The sequence below is a fragment of the Sorex fumeus genome, unplaced genomic scaffold, assembly GCF_029834395.1.
Source record: "Sorex fumeus unplaced genomic scaffold, SorFum_2.1 ptg000037l, whole genome shotgun sequence".
In the NCBI taxonomy this organism is placed as follows: domain Eukaryota; kingdom Metazoa; phylum Chordata; class Mammalia; order Eulipotyphla; family Soricidae; genus Sorex; species Sorex fumeus.
In genome coordinates this window covers 375,289-387,811 of record NW_026606094.1, presented here as the reverse complement: position 1 = coordinate 387,811, position 12,523 = coordinate 375,289, and positions in this window count along the sequence as shown.

The following is a 12,523-nucleotide window of genomic DNA, read 5'->3' as shown; positions in this document are numbered from 1 at the left end:
TTTGCATCTCTTCCTACATTTCCTTGCTCAGAAAAAAATAAGGGAAGTTTACCTAGAAGGAGTTTCCCAAATAGATGAAGACTTAAAATCTAGTATTTAATGCTCTCAGTTCTCCTGTGTATATACTAATTTATCTTTGTGAATGCAGTGCTTTATGAAATGAAGACCACGATGCTTTCTTCATTTAATAGAGTAATTTTCACATCTTGGGGGGGGGGAAAAATCTATGAATCCCAGTATAGAGTAGATTGAAATTTTAACTATTGTTCAGGGGCCAAACTCAAATCCTTTCTCCACTGGCAGAATCTGTCTCTTTTTCAGGGTCCTAGGGACATGATGTCAACTTTTGCTGTAAACTCTTCATGTCCAGTACGCTAGCTAGATTTTCAAATATAATCATAAGTGCTAACATTTCTAAGCGAAGGTACCTGGCCATGACCTTTGGTTATCGAGCGTAGCAAGAGTAAAGCACAGTTAGTTGAAATCCATAGTCAGTGTTTCAGCTTTTCCATGCAGTGATCGGTTCATTCATACTCCTTCCCTGCACCCGCCCCCCCCCCCCCACACACACACACCTCCCTTTCCCAAGAGCACCTTCCTTTCTGTGGAACAAGGGCTAATGGGAAACTGAAGTGGAAAGCAGAAGAAGCAGCTGTGATTCGCCGGTCTGGGGACACTTGCCATTGCCGTAGCTGGGAGCCGGCTGGGCTCCTGACTTCAGCATGGTACCTTGCCCCGAGATCTAGGCTGTGTCTCCTGCTCCCACCGCAGAACTCTTAGCATCCAGGGGAGGGTAGGCGCTGGTCGGCAGGGGCAGAGGTGCTCCCCTCTTTCCAGCACATCTCTTTGGCGCTGGACACACACTGCTTACTTTTCCGTCCCTGCAGGCAGGACCCTGGTCTGTTTCCCCTTTGGAAATACCTTCTCCAGCCATATTCCTCGGCCTATAGGAGAGGGCGACTCATCCTCTCCCACTGCGTCCTGCAGAGTCTGGTTGGTTTCTTCCCGTGTGGTCTTCCGGGCGGTCGGAGGTGATGCCCATCTCAGAACCGTGCGCCCGCCAGCAACTCTGATGTAGCACAAAAAGCCATTCTCCCTTCTTCTTCGTTGTCCTGACATTGAATGCCAGGAGCGATGAGGGTTTCTGGCCCTAGGAGCGTCGGCTCCCAACACTGGTCACCATCCGCTTCCATTTCCTTGGTTTCCCCTGTACCTCAGGACTCATGGAGCACTGGGCGGAATTGTGTGCTGACCTCCCTGTGCACGCGCCCATCCCCGAACCCGGCCGTGGGGGTTCCCCTCCCAGCACCCTTAGAAAGCAGCCTCTTCCCCGGTCTGGTGTTAGAACAGAAATTCCTGCGTCGTGCTTCAGAAGTGGTGCCATCTCGTGAGTCCGTTGTCCACGTTTTTTTCTCTCCCCGCCCCCACATCCCCCCTTTATAATAGGACTTCCGAAGAGGCTCTGCTCTGTGTGCGGGCTTGCAGTGCTCCCTGGGACCCGGGGGCCGCTCTAGAACACCAAGCAGGCTGCAGAACCACCCTGACTACTTGCACTCGAGCCGCAGCCTCGCCGAGTGTGGGGGCAGCTCCAGCTCCAGGCGTCTCCCTCTCAAGGCCCCTGCGGGCACGGGTTTGACAGGGGCACCTAGGCCAGAAAGGGGGGGGCCCCCTGCACGCAGCCTCCACGGGGCACGTCCCGGTATAGGCTCTTGATCTGAGGTGTGCTTGGGCTGCACGATGCTTGCCTGGCGCTCAGCTCTTCGCCACAGTCCTGTGCAGTAGTGTGGGAGTCCTTTTGCAGTCTGGTGTGCATGCCATATGGTCGGGACAGCTTCCCACCTCCCCCGGGTTCCTGCCAGCAGGTAGGAGACATAGTGAATTTACCCAAAAATGTCCAATCTGTATTTATGTACCTTGTCAGTGTTTTGCTGTTGGTTTTCTAAAACAGTCTGATCAATAAATCTTATCCAGATCTATTTGGCTCAAGACCACCTTGATTGATCGTGTGGTGGGACTCTGTGTGTGTGTGTGTGTGTGTGTGTGTGTGTGTGTGTGTGTGTGTGTGTGTGTGAGAGAGAGAGAGAGAGAGAGACAGAGAGAAACAGACAGAGACAGAGCGCACTCACCAGGTGACTTTGGTGACTGCCCCACCTCCCTGCCCTCACCTGCCCTGCTGGGGCCACTTTGTGCTATGGACTCTGCCCAATTTTCTGTGGGCTCCAGCCATGCCCTCAGTGGAACATGACCCCCCGCCACCCCCAAAAGAACCGCAGCATGGGAGCAATGGTGACATCAGCACCCCTTTCTGCTGCCCCATCTCTCATCTCCCCAAAGCACCACTAGGCCCGAGTGTTTCCAGACTTTGCTGAAGGGGTGGAGAGGCTGCGGGAATTCAGAGGAAAGGCAGGAAGTTCACCAGAACAGCACCATGAGCCCCGGGAAGGACCCTCAGAAGAGCTTTTGGGGATGCAACCACAGTTCCTAGTTCAGGCCTTGACCATGCAGTGGCTCCCTCTGCCAGTCTCCCTCCCACACCCTCACTGCTCTGCCCAGACACCGCCCCCTCCCCAAGTCCATAGCCTGACCCCCGCCCACAGTGACACCAGCGCTTCATTCTTTTTCACTCTCACTGCCGGCCAGCCATCTGCTCCGATGCACCCTCCAAGGGATTGACCTTAGAGATAGACACCTCTACGGAGGGAAAAACACAATGCCAAGCCAGAGAAGGAGACAAAGCCTAGGGGTTACAGCACTTGCGTTGTATTTGGTGAACCTTGATATGATCCCCAGTATTGATCTGAATCTGATCCCCTCAGCTCCTCCAAGCAGAGAGCCAGGAGTAAGCCCTGAGCACCGCTGGACATGTCCCCAAAGTCCAAGAAAAGAGACACCCCAGTCATAACTTACAGTGTGTCCTGGCCCCTGACAGCTAAAACTCTACACCGCCCCACCCCCACCCTCCGGTCTCTATCCTTTGGCTTCTGCTCCCAGCTGCTGCCCAGGGCAAAGAAACAGACTCTGCGTGTATCAGATACTTGGGAGACGGCAGAGCGGCCAAAGCATGAAGTCCGCCGTTTCCCTGGCTTCGGAGATACGGCCCATTTGGGCAGGCAGGGAGGGATCTCCATGCCTTACTCGGTTTCAGTGGCTTTAGACTTTCAGTTCCAGGTGTGACATTCTCATTGGTGAAAAAAATGCTCTTCCAAACAGAATGAAACCCAACAGACCAACCGTGTTGTGTCACAGCTCACCTGTAGGGATTGCTGAGAACAGAGTACCTTCTGTCTGCCCTGCCTTCAACTGGGGGCCCCAGCATCTGGTTCTCCGAGGGGATAGGAGTATTCTCCATGTGGAGGGTCTAAGAGCACCCCAGCACCACAAAGGAGACTCGATTCTGGGTTGGAGAGAATGTGCAGCCCAGCCCGTGTCAGTCCCCAGTACCATGTATGGTCCCTTGAGCACCTCCAAGGCTCATTCCTGAGGTGAGAGCCAGGAATATCCTCCTGCACACCGCTGGGTGGGGCCCCACCAACTCCTTTCTCCACCTCCCTCCAAAAAGGATGGCCCCTGCAACCGAGGAACTGATTCCTAATTCAATCACTCCTGTCAGGTCTGGGGAGACCATGTGCAGTGCCAGGGATCGAACCCAGATCAGCTACGTGCAAAGCAAAGCCCCTTTCCTGTTGTACTATGTCTCTGGCCCTGGCGTCAGCATTTTTTTTTAAAGTTTTACATTGATTCAGGTTTAGTCTGACAAGAGTTTGGTAATCTATGATTTAAAGGCCATTCTTTGAAGCTGGGAGAGGGAAAAATGTGAGAGAAGGAGGAAATTTGAAAAATACGCAACCTCAGGTTGGAGAGAGAGCACAGTGAAGGGTGTTCGCTTCCCAGCTGGTTCTTGGGGTACCATTTTTAATTCCCTGAGGGATACAGGAGTGATCCATGAGCACCATCCCTGTGGCCCCCAAACAACAACCAAAAAGTGCAGTCTCTCAAGGTTTCAATGTGATCTTTAATTCTGCAGCCAAGCCTTAGCAGCCTGCTGGTTCAGGAAATGTAGCAAGAACAGTATCTCTGGGCGGAAATTCCTCCTGGGCGGAAACTCTTCCTTTTACATCTTCTGGACAGTTCGGAAAGTGGAGATGTGGAGGATGTGAGCCTGGCCCACCCACCCACCCTGCACAGGTCCCCGGGAGGGCCGAGGGGGTGCATCCCATGCCCCCAGGGCAACAGCGAGATGCTCTGCTCACAGGTTGTCAAATACAAAAGCTCGGAACTGGGCTCCAGCCTGGGCTGGCAGGAGGGCCTCAGCCACTCAGGAAGGAAGGATGGGGACAAAGCCGGCTCGGGGCAGGAAGGGGCCCTCACAGGAAGGGCTGGGCCAGAGGCTGACAGCTCAGCTGCTCATTGTGTCTGACCCCCAGGTCAGGCTGGTTGCTGGAGAACAGCAAATGGTGATGGGGAAAAGGTTGTGCCACGTTGGCGGGGAGAGACTGGCCACGTCATCCTTGAGCCTCCCACCTAACGCTGTCCGGGGATTGCAGCTGAGGCCGTGTCAAGATGTCCTCTCTGCACAGGGCAAAGCTTATTTGCTTCCCGGCCTGCCCCAAAGGAACCCCTTGGACTCTGAGGCTTCCCCACCAGAACCTCAGAAGAAAAGACGAGTGTGACCATACAGGGTGACCCATGACATGCTCCCCCTGCACTACCCAGACTTCCCTGTAGACCAAGAAACGCTCCCCAAAGGGGTGATGCCCAAGAGTGATCAGCGGGGAGGTAGCTCAGAGTGGCATAGAGCCTGGGGGAGGACCGAAGGGCTGGCCACTGGAACCCCAGCCCCACCTTACACTTTGTCATCCCCCCCCCCCCCCCCCCCCCCCGCCAAAATAAAACACAACTGTGATGGAGGCATCTGTTTCCTGTCCTGTTACCAAAAGGTCTTCGCCTCCATTTCTTCCTTGTCACCCAGTAGGGACATACATTGGTAAAGCAAGTTCAGAGGCATGCCAAGGGGACTTAAGTCCATGAAAGGGAGAGGTTCGGTCCATGAGAACTGCCCTATTCCCCAGGTGCGGGTAACCAGAAGTACCCCCTGCCCCCCACCCCACCGACTTAGCAAGCCTGCCTGCCTGTGTGTGTGTATGGGGTCTGTCCCATGGATTCTGAGGGGTGCAAGAATTTCCTGAGCAGTGACAGGTCCAGGTGGGCCCTGGGAGGGTCGTGCTGGGAGCATCTGGGCCACAGACCCGCGCAGGGCTCCCCTTGTCTTGGGGAGTGCGCCCCCACCCGCGACCTGACCTGCCGGTGGGTGGAGGAGGGTGCGGGCCCGGCGGCGCGTCTCCGGCTCCCCCTGCTGGGGAGAGGACCCCGCGGGGCTCGGCCAGGAGAGGGCGACAGCCGCCCGCGGGGAGGGCGCGGGGCGCGCCCCGGAGGCGACCGCCGAGTCCCAGCGCCCAGCGCCCAGCGCCCAGCGCCCCGCGGCCGTCAGGGAGCGTCAGCCCGCGGCGGAGGCGAGGGGCCGCCCGCAAGGACGCAGCCGGGGACGCCGGGGAGAGCCCTGGTGGCGCGGACACACACACACACACACACACACACACCACACACGGCGGGGACACACAGGCGCACACACACACAACACAGGCACACGCGCACACACACACACAACACAGGCACACGCGCACACACACGCACACATACAGGGGGCGCAGACACACACGCGCGCGCGCGCCGACGGACATAACACACCCACACACAGGGCGCGGACACACACAGGCACACACACAACACAGGCACACGCATATATACACACAACACACGCACATACAGGGGGTGCGGACACACACACACACACACACATACAGGCGTGCTTGCGCGCCGGCGGATATAACACACCCACACAGGGCGCGGACACACACAAAGCGCGGCGACACATACACACACATAGGGCGGGGACACACATTGGGCGCGGATACACACACACACATAGGACGGGGACACACACACGGTGCGGACACACACACAGGGCGTAGACCCACACACATAGGACGGGGACACACACCCGCGCGCCACACCCGCGCGCCGCCGGACACACACATACACACACACACACACACACGCACACGCCGACGGGCGGGGGGTCGGGTGGGGGAGCCGCTCCGAACCGGATCGATCCGGATGGGAGCGACGGGCGCCCCCTCCCCGCCGGCTGAGGCGTTTCCCTGCAGACACCCGCGCCCCCCGGGCGCCCGCGGGCCGGGGGTCACCGAGCAGGAGACCGGGACAGCCGGGGTGTCGCTAGCACTGGCGCCGGGACGGTGCTGTCACCACAGGCACATGCCGGGGCCGGGGTCCCCCACACAAACGCCCCTGCAGCGCGGACCCCATCCCGGTCGGGTCCCCACACACCTCAGCCAGGGAGCCCCCGAGGCAGAGGGCCAGTGGGCTACAAGGGACACAGCACACACACTGTGTGTGTGTGTGTGTGTGTGTGTGTGTGTGTGTGTGTGTATGTGTGAGGGTACCAGGCTCTGTGTGAGTGTGTGAGGGTTTGAGTTGAGGCTCTGAGTGTGAGTGTATGTGAATGACTGTGTGGGTATCCGGCTATATGTGTGTGTGTGTGTGTGTGTGAGAGAGAGAGAGAGAGAGAGAGGGTATCAGGCTCTGTATGACTCTGTGGGGTGTGTGAGGCTGTGTGAATGTGTGTGTTTGAGGGTTTTAGGCTATGTCAGTGTGTATGTGTGAGGGTATTAGGCTGTTTGAGTGTATGTGTGTGTGTGCATGTGAGGTTTTCAGACTATGTAACAGTGTGTGTGTATGTGTGTGTGTGTGAGGGTAAGAAGCTTTATGTGTGTGTGACTATGTTAAGTGTGTGTGTGTGTGTGTATGAGATTCCGTGTGTGTGTGTGAGAAAAAGAGAGAAAGAGGGAGAGAGGGGGTGGAGGTGGGGTACGAGGTTCTATGTGAGTGGGGTGGGGCTATGAGGCTCTGTGTCTCTATGTCTATCTGTGTCTCTGTGTCTGTGTCTGTATGTGTATAGGAGGCTCTATGTGAGTTTGGTGTGTGAGAGAGGGTATGGGGTTCTGTGTGTGTGTGTGTGTGTGTGTGTGTGTGTGTGTGTGTGTGTGTGTATCAGGCCCTGTGCGAGTGGGTGTATGTGTGTGTATGGGGTCTGTCCCATGGATTCCAAATCCCTCTGACCTTAACTCCCGCCACTCTCTTCTTGCTGTCCCAGCCTCACTGCCTCTTCAGTCTGGTGTCGGCTCCTGCATCTGCCTGGAAGGTTCTCCCTCTGGGGTGCTTGCAGCTCAATATCAGTTCTGTTCCACCTAGTGACCTGTGTGTGACCTGCTGTCCCTTTAGGAGGGCCAGTGGACTCAGCCCTGGGTTCTTTTTCTCGGCCTCAGCTAACTTGATGGGTCCTTCTGGGGGCCCCGGAGATGGCTTAGGGACTTAAGCGCCTGCCTTGCACATGTGAGGCCACCAGGCCTGTGCCTGACAGCCCTGCATGCGCTGTGGCTGGTCCACGGCGCTTTCTCACCAAACGGCAGCCAGGTGTATGTGAGCCCTGCGAGCCAAGGGTGGGCCCCTTTGAGTGCATGTGTGAGTGCCACATCGATCCCCAGGGAGCATCCTGCCCGAGGGTGCCACCCGTGGTCCTGGTAACAACAGCAGAGGGAACGGGGGTTGCGGGGTGCTAGTGGGTGATTTCTTCTGTGGCTGCAGTGACAAAGTTGCCCTGAGGTCCAAGAGCCTGCCCGCTGGGTAAAGTTGGGTACAAGGTGGAGGAGCAATAGACACTGTCTCATGCTCAGAGCTTGGGGAGTTTTGTGCAAGGCAGGGGTGCAGTGTGGCAGTTTGTTTGGGCTCTGAAGGGACAGGTCATGAGGCACCTGTTCCTACGTGGTGCGTGGGAAGCGGGGGAGAGAGTGAATGGGATGAGGGATGTGCGGAGGGACCACCTCTGCGGTCCTCACCAGCCCTCCTCCCAGACTGGACTCATTGACGTCAGAGCCCAGCCTGTCCCTCTGCTATGGCAATGCCACTTATTGACGCAGAGACCCCCTGGAGCTCAACAGCGGGCAGCGGGCAGCGGCAGGGGCCAACAAGCCGCCAGTCAAACCCCCCACTTGCTTGCAGCATGAGTCACCTTCAATTTCCTGCTTCTCTCCTGATTGACCTGATAAAGTCAGGACAGCTTTTATTGCTTTGGGTTTGGGGGGGTGAAGGTGCGGGGGGGGGGGGGGGGGAGGGAGAAAAGCTCTATTAAGATTTACAGAGCCCAAAGCTGGTACAATGTAATCGTCAGCGTCATTTACACGGTGAGTTCCAAAGATGGAAAGTTTGCGTTTCGGAGGAGGTCATTTCATAAAAAGGATGATCAGATTAATCACAGTGTCCATTTAATCGTGGTGTCCCAAATAATTAATTAGCTCTCTTGGCATCAGCAATGCAAGAGAGACTACACAAGGTATAAAACGGCTGTGTCAGGCGGTCAGACTGTTTGGGGCCATAGATCTTGAGGGGATCCTTGTTGGAATGACTAGGGGAAAAGTCTGGGATGGGGACCCTGGAACAGAAACGAAAGGGGAAAGCAGAAAACTAACCCCCCTGGCATCCTTTGGATGCCCCTGGTTGGGCGCTGTCTGTGCCCTGCCGCTGATGAGGGCTGATCTGCCCGAAGTGACCTTGTCCTGTGATCCCTGGAAAATGTGTCTCACCAGGCTGTGCGCTGACAGGCTGCTCTGATAGAGGGGCAGGTGTGAGCGGCTCCCTGCTTGGGAAGTGACTGGTGAGACCAAAGGATGGAATAGACCCAGCTCAGTCTAGACTGGTACAAACACATCTTCAGGGCCCTGTAAGAGTAGGGCCCTGTGTCCACCCACAGGCCTGGACAAGGTTTGGACCTTGCTGGCTGTTTGAGGGGCTGCCTGGTACCCTGTCGTAAAACCTGGGCTGCAGTGATCACGCTCTGAGCATCAGCTAGGACTTCCTTTGGAGAGGGTCCCTACAGCGGAAGATCACATTACATGAGCCTGGGCCTTAATTTCACAGGGCTGAGTCTGTATGAAAAGGGGGAGTTTGGCTGGAGAGATTGTTCGAGGGGTAAGGCGCTTCCCTTGCACATAGCTGACCCCAATTACAATCCCCACACATCAGATGCCACCTGAACACTGTCAGGAGTGATTCGTGGGCACAGAGCCAGAAGCCCTGAGCCCTGCCAGGCATTACTGCAAAACCAAAAAGACAGGCCTGAGAGTACAACGGGTAGGACACTTGCCTTGCATGTGGCTGACCCAGGTTCAATCCCAGCATCCCATATGGTCCTCCAAGCATCGCCAGGAGTAATTCCTGAGAGCAAAACTCACGAGTAACCCCTGGTGTGACCCTCAAACAAAACAAAAATGGAAGTTTGCATCCAGATGCACACACTGGGAGAAAGACATGCGAGCATGAAAGCAGAGATGGGGTGGGACAGCTACAAGCTACCAACACCGAGGCCAGCCTCTCAGCTCCCAGTGTCAGAGAGAGGCAGGACTGTTCCTAAGAGGCCGAAAAGACAACTCCGGTGACACCTCATCTTGGACACCTGACCTCCTGATCCTTGTGACAAGACATCGAAGTTCCTGAGTTTGTGATGCTTTGTTCCAGATAACCCAGGGGACGAACTTAGTGGGTATCATGAAGATCTGTTCCTACTGTCTTGCTCTTACTGTCCCAGCATTTTCTTTTCTTTCCTTTTCTTTTAAAGAGCAGTCTCGGGGCTGGAGCAATAGCACAGAGGGTAGGGCATTTGCTTTGCACGCAGCTGACCTAGGTTCGATTCCCAGCATCCCATATGGTCCCCCGAGCATCGCCAGGAGTAATTCCTGAGTGCATGAACCAGGAGTAACTCCTGTGCATCGCCGGGTGTGACCCAAAAAGCAAAAATAAATAAATAAAATAAAAATAAAGAGCAGTCTGAGGTGTGCAAAATTGAGAAGGCACATAGATTCCCTGCGGGCCCCTGACCACATCTTCTCTGACAGCTGTCCCCATTGTCAGTATCCCACACCGGAGAGGGGTAGGGGGGGAATCATTGTCTGAGCTTCAGTGATGGGTCTCAAGACACTTCAAGATGGACCAGACACCATAGCTCGCATTAGAATTTTTTGGGGGAGGGGAAGGTATGGATTCACACCCCCCTGTGCTCAGGGAATCACTCCTGGTAGTGCTTGGGGAACATATGTGGTGCTCCTGGGACTCGAACCTGGGCCAGCTGTGTGCAGAGCAAGTGCCCTACCCACTGTGTACTGTACTACCTCTCTCAGGCTCCCTAGGTTTGCTCTTTTCTTTTTTTTTTTTTTTTGCTTTTTGGGTCACACCCAGCAATGCTCAGGGGTTAACTCCCGGCTCTGCAGTCAGGAATTACTCCTGGCAGTGCTTGGGGGACCATATGGGATGCTGGAAATCGAACCCGGGTCGGCCATGTGCAAGGCAAATGCCCTACCCCCTGTGCTATTGCTCCAGCCTTCCCTAGGTTCACTCTTGGTTATACATAAAAGAACATTCATCCACCTCTCTGTCTTTCTTCTCTCCTCTCCTTTCCCCTCTTCCCTGTACCTCTCCTCTCTCCTTCCCTCCCCTCTCCTTGCTCCTTCCTCTATGGTGCCACATAATCATTTCACTCCTGTAAAATTCTCCTGTGCCCATCTGTTATTCATTTCTTTTCCCCACAAGCCTCGGCAACCACTGAGCTTCCCTATCTGCACATTTTTGCTTTCTCTGGCATGTTGAGAATTTGGAATCGTACTGAAGGCCCCTTTCCAGATGGGCTTGTAGCTCATCAATGCCTTTACCCTGCCTCTATGACTCCATTTCTCATTACTTTCGGGTACTAATATTCCCTTGTCTGGAAAAGCCTCCACTGTCTATCCATTTCTCACTGCTGCTTTCCCTTAAGCACTCTTTTGTTGTTGTTTGGTTGAGGGCTCACCTGGCAGTGCACAGGGGTTAGTTACTCCTGGTTCTGGCCTCAGAAATCACTCCTGGTGGACTCGGGGACCATATGCATTGTGGGGGATCAAACCCAGATTTGCCACATTGTAAGGCCATCACCCTACCTGCTGTGCTCTCTCTGGCTTCCCCTTAATATTATTTTTTTAATTAATTTTTATTAGTGAAACACCATGAGGTACAGTTGTAGACTTACAATTTTTTGTGCTTGGGTTTCAATTGTACAATGATCAAACACCCCTCCCTCCACCAGTGCCCATTCTCCACCACCACGGGTTCCAGTATCCCTCCCACCCCCCCCACCCCCCCATCCCACCCTGTCTCTGTGGCAGGGCATTCCCTTTTGTTCTCTCTCTCCTTTTGGGTGTTGTGGTCTGCAAAAGAGGCACTGAGTGGCAATCATGTTCGGTCCATAGTCTACTTTCAACATGCATCTCCCCTCCTGGGAGGATCCTCCAAACACCCTTTATTTGGTGCTCCCTTCTCTATCTGAGCTGCCCTTTCCCCTAGAATACCCAGCTGGCCTCCAAGTCATGGAGCAAAATTCCTGGTACTAATCTCAGCCACTCCTGGGTGTTAGTCTCCCATTTTGTTGCTTTATGTTCCCCAGATGAATGCAATCTTTCTGTGTCTATCCCGCTCTTTCTGACTCATTTTGCTTAACATGATACTTTCCATGTTGTACCACTAGTATGTAAATTTCATGACTTCATCTTTTCTAACCGCTACATAGTACTTCATCGTGTAGCTGTACCAAAGTTTCTTTAAGCAGTCATCTGTTCTCAGGCACTCAGGTTTTTTCCAGATTCTGGCTATTGTAAACAGTGCTGCAATGAACAAACAAGTGCAGATGTCACTTCGACTATACATTTTTGCCTCTCTGGGATATATTCCCAGGAGTGGTATTGCTGGGTCAAATGGGAGCTCAATTTCTAAATTTTTGAGAATCGTCCATGGGCCAGAATGTGAGTCACTGTCACTGTTGTCCCGTTGTTCATCGATTTGCTTGAGTGGGCCCAGTAACGTCTCCATTTTCTTGAGACTTGTTGTTACTGTGTTTGGCATATTGAATACGTCGCAGGTAGCTTGCCAGACTTTACGGTGCGGGCAAGATACTGTCGTAGCTTGCCAGGCTCTCCGAGAGGGGTGGAGGAATCGAACCCCGGCTGGCAGCTGGGCTGGCTGCATGCAAGGCAAACACCCTACCGCTGTGCTATCGCTATCAGAATGTGAATTGATAATAAATCTGTATGGTATGGTCAGGGACCTTTGTCACATTTTCCGGGAGTACATTCACATTCTGGGCTAGATGGCAGCTCAGCGGGCTGAGCACAGGCTTTGCATGCTGGAGGCCCAGATTCGATCCCTGGTATCACATGGTCCCCCAAATGCTTCCACAGGTTTTTCCCAGTGCCACCAAGTGTGGCCTAGTAAAAACAAAACAAAGAAAAAACGTAAGAATGAGCAGGATTCAGCTAGCAGGGCAGAGAGACAGCACAAAGGGCTGGGCACCTGTTTTGTATGTGGGCAC